This window comes from Musca domestica, unplaced genomic scaffold (assembly GCF_030504385.1).
Source record: "Musca domestica strain aabys unplaced genomic scaffold, Musca_domestica.polishedcontigs.V.1.1 3, whole genome shotgun sequence".
In the NCBI taxonomy this organism is placed as follows: Eukaryota; Metazoa; Arthropoda; class Insecta; order Diptera; family Muscidae; genus Musca; species Musca domestica.
This window is the reverse complement of record NW_026712299.1, coordinates 6,424,617-6,438,752: the sequence shown is the minus strand read 5'-3', so window position 1 is coordinate 6,438,752 and position 14,136 is coordinate 6,424,617. Positions and strand designations below refer to the sequence as shown.

General features: G+C 35.0%; 1 long non-coding RNA gene across 1 annotated transcript; it reads left to right on the top strand.

The window, feature by feature from the left end:
* Positions 1 to 12,792: 12,792 nt before the first annotated feature.
* Positions 12,793 to 13,257, top strand: LOC105261552 (uncharacterized). The gene is made up of 2 exons (XR_009342564.1): positions 12,793 to 12,911; positions 12,966 to 13,257. It is a non-coding gene; the product is annotated as an uncharacterized LOC105261552 (long non-coding RNA).
* The last annotated feature ends 879 nt before the right edge of the window (positions 13,258 to 14,136 follow it).

The window sequence follows — 14,136 nt, the reverse complement described above, 5'->3', positions numbered from 1 at the left end:
TTATGTGTTTGTGGATTTGTTTGTAACGTGGAAAAAGAAGCGAGATAGATTCATAGCTACTTTTTGGGATCTCCATAGAATTACTTCAAAAGAGATGAAAATTTCCGAACAATATTTGTTTGGCCCCAAGGACGAAATGGTAGGAATCGGTTCAAATTTTGATATAGCTTTCGTATACATATATCTTCAACCGATTTCAGGTTAATTGTGCCCAAAATTACCAATATTAGTCCAAATGACCTGAATTTTGGCTCATCTGACCGATTCCAATCTAGAAGCAAGTACATGCAATTTGGTGAAAATAGGTTCGAATATAGTTATAGCTTCTACATATTTATTTTATCCGATTTGGTGTTTAAGTCCCCCACATTCGTGATATGCACTCAATGATATGCACAATAATGATATTTGGTACAGCTCAAAAATACCTCTGCCAAATTTTATTGAGATCGGTTTAGATGTTTATATAGCTTCGATATACATCTTCATCCATTTCTACAGTTATTGTTTATCATACATTTAATGCCAGCCCAAATATTCCTGGTCAAAATGCTTAGGGTAATATGTGGGCGGTGCTTCGTGACATTATTTCAAAAGCGAAATCTTCCCAAATGGTTTTGGACATAAGGGGGCTTCTAATATATTGTAATGTTGTAGGGTATCACATAGTCGGCCCCGCACGTCTATAGCCTTTGCTTACTTGTTTTTAATATACTTCTTATCGAAGTTATATCATGATCTTTAGATCAATGTTATTTGGTACTAGATGCACAAAAGCCTCCATAAAATTTGTAGAAAATTGATTGAGAGTTGGATATAATTCCCAAATTGTGATTTTTATCAAATAAATAATTTTTTTTCGTAATACTGTACCCGAAGAAGCCCGGCAAAAAAATCCGAAACATTATTACTCTTTTAAGTATGAAAGCGTTGAAAGTTTAAACAAACTGTTTATTGTCGCTTTGGAGTGCAACACAATTGATTTTGTTGTCGTCATCTGCTGTTACTGCTGTTGCTGTTATTGGTGTTCATGGTGGCGTGGAGATGCTCTTTACGATCCTCCTGCAATGCTTAACTTTTTTTATTATTGTTGTTGTTGCTGTTGTTGTTATTGTTTGTTCCAAAGATCATCTCATTAAGTTAAACATAAAAATTGTTCTCTTGCATGCGAAGTTCGAAGATGGTCGTTTCGATGGGAGCTCCCGCTGTTTGAGGGGGATAACAAGCGAACATTTAAGGATCTTTATTTTGTCCCCGCAACAAGACGTACTCCAACGAATCGACGAAGAAGAAGAAGAAGGAAACAGCCTGGAAAGGGAATCAGTATTCATCGATAGTAAAGATGATCAGTTTTAACAGATTTACGTAGACCTGAACTAAACATGAGTCACAGACAAGGATTGTGGGTAAATTCTATGTCGCATGCATAGATTTCGGTGTGCAGTGTGTCTGTGTGTGTGTAAATGCAAGAATGCATTGCGATCGAAGTATTGTTCATTGTTAATCTACCGGGTTGACAGGGATGGACTAACTTCTATAAAGATGTGCGACAGAATTTAATTTTTCTTTTTTAGAACAACACAGTAGATTATGAAATTGGAGCTACAAACAGAAAGTTTGGCAAAGTAGCCTATATACAGAGCATACATTTCTCTCTCCTTTTTTTTTACCCTCCACAATATATAGTGCGGAGTGTATATTGAATTCGTCATTCCGTTTGTAACTTATCAAAATAATATTAAATTTAGACCTAAAAAGTATATATTCTTGATCAGCATAAAATTCTAAAACGAATTAGCCCTGTCCGTCTCTTGTAATCACGCTAGAGTTAAAACGAATCAAGATAGGAGGCTAGAGTTTTGCACAGATCAGTCTTGTATGTGCAGGCAAGACATGTTGGAAGATGGGCTATATCGGTAAAGAATTTCGAGTGGCCCCCATATAACGGTACCGTCCGATATTCGGTATTTTGATGATTTTGTGAGTACTACAACCTATGCTAGAAAATTGTCTATGAAGGTTCAAGTCTTCGTATTGCCCACATATAACGGATATTAGCGGCATTATTTAACGGAATTATTTCAAATTTCGTATTTGAAGTTCGGAATCGATACGAAGCCAGGTCCAAGTCTTCGTATATACCCCATATAACAGTTTTCATTTAAGTGGTACTTTTCGGCGAATTTGTTTGAAATTATTCAAGATCCTTCAAAATGGTAGAGGGTATTAAATATTCGGCCAGTCGAAGTTACCTGCTTTTTCCATTTTAAATCAGGAAAATATTTGTTTCAAAATTGACAATATTTCCTCGTTTTTAACAGAATTTTCTAAGATCTTTTCCTGAAGCTTAAAGCTAGGACAAACAAGTAAAAAAGCAGCTAAGTTCGGCTGGGCCGAACTTTTAATACCCTCCACCATTTGGTACAAATTTGGCAATTTCAAAAAAAAAAAAAACTAAAATCCGTTTAAAATTCTGTTAAAATTTTAAAATTACCGAATTCCTATACGAAGACGTGGACCTGGATAGGCAACTTTTGTCATAAGTTATTACAATATTTAAATGCGAAACTTGAAGAAGAATCTGTTTATAACGTAGCTAAAATCATCAAAATACCGAATATAGGGGGTAACGTTATATGGGGGCTATACGAAGACGTGGACCTGCACAGACAATTTTCTGGCATGGACTGAAGTATCCATTACGAACTTCACATGCGAAATTTGAAACAATCCCGGTAAATAATGTCGCTAAAATCATCAAAATACCGAATATCGGGGGGTGCGGGGGGCTAAAACGAAGACGTGAACCTACATGGCCCATTTTCTGTTTTGTGCTGCAGTATCTATTACGAACTTTAAATACCAAACTTGGAACGATTCCGTTAAATAATGTTGCTAAAATCATCAAAATACCGAATATCGAGGGGTACCGTTATATAGGGGCTATACGAAGACGTGGACTACACAGATTATTCTCTGTCTTAGGCTGTAGTATCCATTAGGAACTTCAAGTGCCAAATTTGAAACAATTCCGGTGAATAATGTCGCTAAAATCATCAAAATACCGAATATCGGGAGGTACCGTTATATGAAAGCTATATGATAACTTGGACCTACATGACCCATTTACGAACTTAACCTGCCTACTCGCAAAATATACATGTGTGCAAAATTTTAGCCTTCTATCTCAATTTGTTCGAAAGATAGCGTGATTACAACAGACATACGGACTTGGCTAAATCGTCTTAGAATCTTACGCTGATCAAGAATATATATACTTTGTTTACAACGGGATTTGGATTTAGACTATATCGACTACTCCCTATACTTTACATGAGATATATGCAAATTTCCCGTTTTAGGAGCTTCATGGATACTCAACATTTTGACCCTTTGTGGGAGAAGTACCAGATGGAGTGGACAGATATACCCCATCTTCACAGCAGATCTTGTGTTATTAGAAGTAATGGAATGTGTGAAATATGAAGAGAACCGGATGCTTATTTCGGATTATATAATCGTTTTGGTTATACAAAACTTTGACCCGTTGTGGTATAGGTGCCAGAAGGAATGGTCCGATCTGTACCATCTTTATAACAGATCTTGTGTTGTTGGAAATATATAGATGTGCAGAGTTTGAATGGAATCGGATGTTAATTTCGCGTTTTATGAACTTCATGGATACTCAACATTTTGACCCTTTGTGGGGGAGTTACCAGAAGCAGGGGACCGATATATTCAATCTTCACGTCAGACTTTGGGTGAACAAATAAATTTTTATGTGTGTAATTTGAAGATAATCGGACACTTACATTACATTTTATAAGTGTTATAATTATTCAAAATGTTGGCCCTTTGTGAGGGAGGTACCAGAAGGAATAGACCGATCCCATTCTCACATCAGACCTTGGGTTAATAAATTTATGATGTGTGTAATTTGGAGAGAACCAGGTGCTTATTTCGGTTTTTATGATCATTTTGGTTACTCAAAACTTCCACCATTTGCGGGGGAGGTATCAGAAGGGATCTGTACCATCTTTATTGCAGATCTTGTGTTGATGGAAATATTGAGACGTGCCAAGTCTGAATGGAATCGTATGTTAATTTCGTGTTTTATGAGCTTCATGAATATTCAAAATTTTAACCCCTTTTGTGGGAGAGGTACCAAAAGGAGTGAACCGATATATTCCATCTTCACATCAGACCTTGGGTTAGTAAAAATATTGTGATCTGTGTTATTTGAAGGCAATCGGAAACTTACATCACATTTTATAAGAGTTATAATTATACCAAAATGTTGACAGTTTGTGTGGGAGGTACTTGATGGAGTTAAACGATATTGTCCATTTTCGCACTTGACCTAGCACTGATGAAAATGTTAGGATGTGCAAAGTTGGAGCACAATCGCATTTTCTATTCTCTTTCTGTGCATTTAAATATTTTCATTGAAAATTTCGACCTTTTGTGGTGGAGGTACAAAAGGGAGTGGGCCAATATTGCCCATCTCCGCACTCGATCTAAGTTTGACAAAAATATAACGATGTACCAAGTTTGGGCCAATTTGGATACTCCCTTCGAGAGTTGTCGTGGGCACCAGCCAGACAGGCAGGCTTACGGACGGACTTCGCCAAATCGACTCTAAATGTCCTGAAACGGATTTGGTCCAAAGAGACCTAGGGTCTAAAACCGTTATTTCGACTAGGAACGTTTTGGCCGTATTAAATGATATATACCCTCTAGCCATATGACTGAAGGTATAACTAGCCATATGGTTGAGGGTATAACTAACCACATGGCTGAGGGTATAACTAGTTATAAGACTGAGGGTATAGAAAGGTATATATTTTAGAGCATTATAATAATCAGTAAGGAAAAGTCAAAAATCGGGCAGAGCCGACTATATGATACCCTACACCACTATGCACATTTAGTAGAGCTCGCTTAACAAAATAATTTATTTGAAGTGGGTCATACCAATCTATGGCTATAATTTCTTTTCAAAAGGAACTAATATATGGGAGGCATATCCAATTCCAAATTGATTTTCACCAAAATTGATGAAGTTGCCTCAGGACTGAATTCGATGCAAAAATGCAGGTCATTTTGACTGATATTGGCCATTTGGTGCACAATTAACCCGAAAGCGCTTGAATATATATGGGAGCTATTTCTAAATCGGAACTGGTTTGGCAGAGGTATTTCTGGGCTGTATATGATATCTAGACTGAATTCGGTGGGATGTACCAACATTCAGAGCGTTTTGACAAATATTGGCCAATTGGTGCACAATTGACCCGAAATCGGTTGAAGATATATGGGAGCTATATCTAAATCTGATCCGATTATCATCAATTTCAATAGGATTCGTCCTTGGGCCTAACAAATATTGCTTGGAATTTTTTATCTCATTCGGATAATAAATGCGACCTGCATTTTGTTCACAAGCAAACATGGACGGATGGGCTGATAGACATACATAAATCGTCTGAGAAAGTGATTCTATGAAGATCCTCAAAAATAACTATGGGTCTATCTCGCTTCCTTCTCCATGTAGCAAACAAATGCACACAGACACTCTGTCCTCCCCGAGAAACTAATACCAATGCTATCTCGCTAATATGATTATTTCGTTTCGTTTGTGATTTGATGAAATATTGGAGTAATCAGCCAGTGAGTTGGTCTGATGTTTCATCAACCAATTAGTTAACTCAGCATACCCAGCATGCCCCCAACATTGCCCAATCCTGGCCATTTGTAAAACGTGAATACCATGTGATGACAAATATGTGCGCCACCGTACACGATTGTTGTGGTGGCATTACGGTGAGAGTACATTTTATCAGCAGCAACTTATTTGCCTTCTGCAGAAAAAGAAGAAGACAACGGCCAACAAAAAAAACCTTCGATTGGAAGCTGCTGAGGAATATTTTTAAATAAGTTGTTATTGTTTGTTTTTAGCTGTTTAAAGGCTCATTATGTCTCCTTGCTAGCGTGTGTTGTTGGCCATGGAGTACAAACCAAAAACAAAAAATAAAAGACAACGGCCAACAGATGAAGTGTTGCTGATTGCGTTCGGATGCCATTGTCTTTAGAGGCTGGCTGGATCGCTCGCTGGCTGATTGCCTGCCAGTGATGTCCGAATTGCATTTTGTTTGGGGAATTTCAAAATAAATGAAATCGTGGCCAGTCGATGGCAAAAAAAACGCCACAAGAATTTCTCGTAACGCACGTTATTTTGGCAGGACATTATTGTACGATGTGTGTGAGCGGATCAATGCATTTCGATAATGGAAACGTATATACTATTTCTTTTTTTAAACGATCCATTAAAATTAGATTAAATCTTCAAGTTAAATGCGAAATGAAATCGTATTTGCGATTCAAAGACATTTAGCGAAATCAATTGATAAATGTATTGATTTATATTCCTTTGCAGGTTAATGCTTATGTTGCGGTGGCATTATTAGCGTAGATTGCAGATACATTGGAAAAGAAGTGTTTGGAGATGTTTAAAAAATTGGGCAGCGAATTTAAGCAATAATACCTTAATTGTTAAGGTATTACTTTAGTTAAACCACAGAATAAAATGCAAAAAAAAAAAAATAATTACTTCAAATTGTCAATTATTGCTCTGACGGCCTTTTAATGAATATCCATAAAAATCCAGGATAGTTTCTACTTCCCCAAAAATGTCCTTTAAAAATCCTTGATAATGTCCTTAAGGAGTATTTCCTAAGACATCTAGAATTTAGATAAAATTATTAGACTTGCTGACACATATATATATGTTAACTACAAGCGTCAAAAGTTGTGTTTTTATACCCTCCACCATACTATGGAGGATATATTAACTTTGTCATTCCGTTTGTAACTCCTCCAAATACTCATGTCAGACCCAACAAAGTATATATATATTCTTGATCAGCGTAAAATTCTAAGTCGATTAGCGAAGTCCGTCTGTCTGTTGTAATCGCGCTATCTATCGAACGAATTAAGATAGAGGGCCTAAATTTTGAACAAATGTTTATTTTTCCAGTAGGCAGGTTTAGTAAATGGGCCATGTAGGTCCACGCCTATGACAGAAAATACTACTACTACAGCCTATTACAGAAAATTGTCTGTGCAGGTCCACTTGTTCGTATAGCCCTCATATAATGGTATCTCCCAATATTCGGTATTTTGATGATTTTAGTGTCATTATTCACGAGAATTGTTTCAAATTACGTATTCAGAGTTAGTAATGGGAACTACAGTCTGTGACAGACCCCATCCCTATATTCGGCGATTTTAGGTACAATACTGACCGAAATTGTTTAAGATGTCGTATTTGAACTTCGTAATGGATGCTACAGCCTATGACAGAAAATTGTCTATGTTGGTCCAGGTTTTCGCACAGCTCCGATATAACGGTACCTTTCTGTATACGATATTTAGCTACATTATTCACCGTTTATTTCAAGTTTCGAATTTGAATATGGTAATCGCTTATGACAAATAATGCCTATGTAGGTCCACGTCGTATTTTTAAAATTTTAACAGAATTTTTTAAGAATTTTATTTTTTGAAAATTTCCAAATTAGTTCTAAATGGTGGAGGGTATTCAAAGTTCGGCCCGGCCGAACTTACTGCTTTTTAACTTGTTTATTATTTAAACAATCCACGATTTCCGCAAGGGAATCCTTAAAAAACAGTTATTTTATAAATTTTATTTTTTTTTTTGGTCATGAATTACATAAAATTCTTGGTTTTTTGGCGGAATAAAGATTTACAACTCCATGGCACTCTTGAAAAGGTCCCTAAAATATAAATATTGTGAAAATCCATAATAATTAACAACGAAGACCTTAACAAATTTGCGATTTTGTTTAAAAGAATGTTGACCAGGTAGTTTTTCCAGAAAGTCCTCGAAAGAAAAACTTTCTTTCAAAGGATTTATAATTTGGCGTTCCTTGAAAGTTGTAGAGTTTTCTGTTAGCAAGGATAAACTGCGTTGAGTTTTTTTAATACATTTTTTTCTTTCAGGAGCGTAAACAAAACAACGATATGTCACGTAAACATTCCACGCACAGCTGACCATGAGAAAAATTCTTGATCAGTGTAAAATTCTAAGACGAAAATATCTATAGGAGCTATATCCAAATCTGACCAATTTCAGTATAATTTGCAAATTTATATTTGTTTCGAATTCCGTTACACATTCCCAAGTTCACTGAAAATAGAGACACATAGGAGAATGAGTAGACCGATACATTCCATATTCACACCAGATCTTGAAAAATAAAAATATAGTGATTTGTGTAATTTGAAGACAATCGGACACACATGTACATCACATTTTATAAGAGTTATAATTATTCACAATTTTGACCATTTATCCATCTCCGAGCTCGATCTAAGTTTTATAATAATATTACGATGTACCAAGTTTGGACCAAATCGGAAACTCCTTTTGAGAGTTAAAGTGCGCACGGACGGGCATCGCTAGATGGTACAAAGAGACCTAGGGTCTAAATCCATTATGTCGATGAGGTACATGGCAAACGTGCCTCAAATAATATATACCCTCTATAAATATAAAAAATATTCAAAAAAAATCCGCGATTAATTCCTTTAAAAAATTATGCTGCGAAATCCACGATGAATATTCTCCAATCCAATCCAATTTTGAAGATGTATTTTTTGAAATAATGTTGTAGAGTCCTAGGTAACAACTGGTACCCGTAGGTTTTGATGGGGGAATTTGCCCAATATTTACACACTCCGTCGTGTTATTAGGTATACAAAACAATTTCAGACGAAAATTGTGGTCCATTTTACAGCTAAATATAATCCAATGGTCATTCAAAATGCTAGACTTCTTCCCTCTTCTTATGCGAAATTCCTTGTCGATTGGTTTTCAATTGTGACCTATAGAGCGACTGCAAAAAATATTAATTTTATTGGACCCTTTAAACCCTAAACGTACATTTTCAAAAACGATATTCTTTAACTCTAAATCTAACCCTACCCCAATACAAAATTTAGTGAGGGACGGACGATAATTGCGACATGTATATAATGCTCGGAACACATGGTGTTGCGAGGTGTAGAAAAACTTTAGAAAATCGCATGCGATAAAAAATATGTTTAAAATTGAAAAAATACGATTTCCAAATTCGGAATTGATGAGAAATATGCAAATCAGTCAATCGGTTCTTGACTTATAAGCAGAATAACTTAAACCTATTTTTTTACATATTGTGCCGTTTTTGCTATATATCCGATATCTTGGCTATCAACGTCATTGTAATGATCAGCAGTGATAGTGATAGTGTGATTTGGCCGGGATTACAAATATTCGCGGTTTAGTGGAAATTGTCGTATTTTTTGACATAAAAGTTATACTCTATTTTACGTACTAAATATTGTCCGATGCCGTATAAATTGGTAGGCTTCTGTCCAGCCCTAAACTCTAACTTCATGCTAATTCCGTGTGTTGTTTGTCCATTTCAGCCCCTAAATATTTTGCGATCACCTCCAAATACAAAAGGCTTATATTCTGACTCTATCCCCACCTCGATTTTCAATTTCGTGAGAATCGCAGCGTGATTACAAATTAACATGAACAGACGGACATATATTGCTAGATCGACTCAGCTCGGCGAGTAAGGAAGATCCATACATATAGAGTCGTTCATTTGAAAGTCCATTAAAACCCCCGTTAACAAATCTCTAATATTAAAATTATTCTTTAAAAATCCAAGATTATTGAATTATTGAATATTATATAAAATATTCTATACAGAAGTCTATGTGGGTATCTGAAATTGAGATATTTTGGTGATTTTGGAAATGTGCACTATAATTGTTAAAAGGTACTAAGTGGTACTAAATTTGGTATTGGGAGAAGGGATATAGTTGTAGTCCCGAAATTGGACATTTTGGTCTCTGCGAATGAGATATGGCGGTGGTTTTGGGAATGTATACTCTAATTGTTCGAGAAGTACTTAATGGTATAGAGCTGAAATCCTGAGATGTTATTAAGATGTTACTGTTGTTGTCTGTAGTACAAAATTACGCATTGGATGAATGGATAGAGCTGGAATCCCGAAATTTTGATATTAAGGTCTGCCTTCGTATCTGGGATTAAAACATGGAGTTGATTTTGGAAATGTGTACTACAATTATAATGATAATGATTAAGATTAAAATGTCATTATTACTCTGCAAAATATCCTAAAAATTAACGGTCATTGTTCTAAAGTGCCCTAAAAATCCAAAAATATTGCTTTGAAAGATTAAAAAAATATTCTTAAAATTATAAGATTATTGCTCTGAAAAATCGTTTAAGGATATTCATTGGGGTATCCATAATTACTGCTAACAATGTTTGTAAATATATTTGTAATCAAATTAGCAATAATATTATTTTTTAGTCCTCGATTAAAAATGTATGAAAACGTATCCCTTGACAAATGAACTATGAAATATTTTGCTGAAAAATCAAAGGAAAAATCTCCTTGGTAGATCTATGAAAAAATATTTCTCAAATTTCAGTAATACGGTTTTGAGACTCTTCAAAATTGGTCCTTAAAAATCCACGATTCTCGTTCCAGAAAATATTACTCTGATAGCCTTAAAAATTATTTATTTACATTATAAAAATATTGCTCTGAAAATCGTTTAAGGATATTCATTAGGATATCCAATGTCCCTCAAAAATATTTACAATCAAATTAGCAGTAATATTGTTCTTTTGAATTCTCGATTACAAAATGTATGAAAATGTATCTCTTACAAAATTTAGCTATAAAATATATTGCTTAAAAATCCACGAAAATAGTCCTTGGAAAATGTACAAAAAACAAGTAAGCAAAAGCTATAGTCGTGCGGGGCCGACCAATAACACTACAATATGTTTGAAGCTCCCTTATGTCCAAATTCATTGTGGAAGTTTTCGCATTTGAAATTATGTGCACTGCCCAGATATTACCCTTAGAATTTTTGACCAGGGACAGTTGCCAAATATTTACGCACTCCGTCGTGCTGTTAATTGTTGTGGTCCATTTTACAGCTATATATAATCCAATGGTCATCCAAAATTCTAGAATTCTTCCCTGTCCTCAACTTTCTTCTTAAGCGTGCCGATTGGCTTTAATTGTGTGATCAGGAGATTTTTTCTGTTTTTGGAAGGCAAGAGGCCCTCTCTATATCTTCAAATTTAGACTCATCTTGTCTACGATATTTGGGTATATTCGTCAACGAAATCAGCATAAAAATCAATAAGTTCGCCTTTTGTGTATTTTTGGATATTGTCTGTAAGTAATGTTGGTATTTTTTTTTTCACACAAAAATAAGTGGTCCGTTCCTAAACTCTAACTTCATGCAAGATCTCGGGTCCTTTGGTTTCTATTTGTGACCTTTATAACGGCTGCAAAATCAGGAATATTTTTAGTTGTTGGTCCATTTCAACCCCTAAATGTATTGTGGATATCTTTTAAAACAATAGGTCAAGCCCTTCTGAGCCTAAACCTACCCTTGTAAAAATTTTCATGAGGATCGGACGATAATTGCAATCTGTATATAATAATCCCAACCTGTGTTGTAAGGTGAAAAAATATTACATCGCATGCGATAAAAAAAATGAAAAAATAAAAAAATGTCAAAAATATTACAAAAAAACAAAAAAAGTGTCACAAAATCTATATTAGCATTATTATTGACATATTTTTATGCGATTTTTTTTAGATTTTATACTTTTATGCCAAGAGGGCATTCTGAATTGACAAAATTTGTCAAAATCGGTCCAGCCATTCTTTGAATATAAGCATTCTAACTAACATCCCCTTCCTTTGTATATACACATTGTATATATTTCGCTATATATATCCGATATATTAACTATTGGCATCGACGTAACGGTCAGAATTGACCTGTTCATCTGTTTGTGATTTCGTCGGGATTAAATATTTTCGCGTTTTAATGGAAAATATGACTTTCATTTAACACAAATGTTATGGTCTATTTCACACACTAAATATTACCCGATGACCACCAAAATTGGAAGGCTTCTGCCCAGCCCAAAGCTCTAGCCCCATGATAACTTTCGTTTCGATTGGTCTATAATTGTAACCTGTAGAGCACCTGCAAAATCAGAAAATTTTTCAGTTTTTGGTCCATTTCAACCCCAAAATATTATGCGATCATATCCAAAAGAAATAGGGTTCTATTCTGACCTTAACCCCACCTGCATTTTAAATTTCGTGAAGATCGGGCCATAATTGCGACCTGTAGAGTGATTACAAATTAACATGGACAGCCAGACAGACGGACGGACGGACATACATAGCTAGATCGACTCAGCTCGGCGAGATAGGAAGATCCATATATACTTTCCTATGTGGGTAGTCAATATTTCGATGTGTTACATAATTTTTGGCCCAATCAAACTTATAATACCCCCAATAGATAGTTTTGTAGGGTATGAAAATATTTCTCAAATTTCAGTAATACTGTTTTGAGAGCCTTAAAAATTATTCGTTGATAATCAACGATTCTTGTTCTAGAAACCCAAAAAAAAAAAATATATTTTTAAATATTCACGATCTTCAAAGATCCTCCACCCATTTTCTTTGTGAAGACGCAGTTGCTCATAAAAATACCTTCAGTTCATAGGTATTTTCGTAAATAGATTTTTCTGCGTGGTTTCCCTTGCATTTCATTAGCTGTCTTTCTAACCGCAGAAGCAAAGAAAAAATTATTGCCGTTCAAGAATATATATTCAATAAATATTTTTTAGTATCATTTGGAATAGCGAGCTATTAGGTTGGATGCAATGAAGTGCCATTATATATTGGCCATATTTTCAATATTACTTAGCCCTTTATGGGCTGCTGACAATTTTAAGGTGGTTTGCTTTTTTGATTCCTCAAGTAAGTGAAAAACTTTTACAAAATTAAACTCAAATAATAAAAAAATCATTTCAGAAAATCCCAACATTAGCCTAAGCGATTTAAGCAATGCCCTTGACCATTGTAGCCATTTCGTTTACGGCTACGCCACTTTGGTGCCACATTTCTTTTCAATTTCGTTCGATGGAACGCAGGAGCGAACCATTCCCCCATCCGATATTGGCATATTGAAACAAGAATTTCCTCAAGTGAAATTTCCCATTTTGAAGTACATCAGTCATACTTTGTTGAAGAAATATCAATGAGTCAGTTGTTGTAAGAAACCGATGTATGAGAGTATTTACTAAATATAAATGGATTAAAATAATCGATTATCAGTTCAACAAATCCGTTGTTATACCAAAATCGGAGAATATGTCACAAATTGAAATGGGTTTAAACCTATTTTTGTTATTTTTGGACGATATTAGTTTCAAGTCATTGGAATTCGGTGACTTAAAATTGAATATAAGGGTGAAGATGGACTACATATACCGGTGCACTTCGTAAGGAAATAATTTGAAACCAGTAAGACTATATGATACCCTGCACCACTATGCGTGCTTACTGGAGTTCCCGTAACAAAAAAAGTTTTTATTGGGAATTTATGTGAAGTATATCATACCTACTATGAACCTTATTTAAATTTATATCATGGCTTTAGTGGAGTCACAATTTGGGAACAATATCCAACCCTGAATCGATTTTCACCAAATTTGACGGAGGCTTTTTCGAATAAAATTGCTGCATAATGCATAATAAATAAAATAGGATGCAGATGTGTATCGACGCTATATAAAAATCTGAACTGATTCCGATAAAATATGGTAGAGGTATTTTCGAACAGTATCTGATGCCCGGTATCAAATATCATTGTTGTGGAGTGCATATTACGCATGTGAGGGACTAAAAACCCCAAATCGGAATTGAGCTATATCTGAATCGATTTTCACCTAATTTGAACTACTTTTTTCTAGGATCAATTCAATCGGAATTGTCAACATGCATTCCATTTGGGCTGATATTAGTCATTATTTCTACAATAAATCTGAAATCGGATTATCTACATATATGGGAGCTCTACCCAAATTTGAGGCCATCTTTATAAAATTTGGCAGTGGTATTTGGTATCTATAAGATATCTATCATTATTTTCGAATGCTTATTACAAATGTGAGGGACTTAAACACCAAATCAGATGAAACAA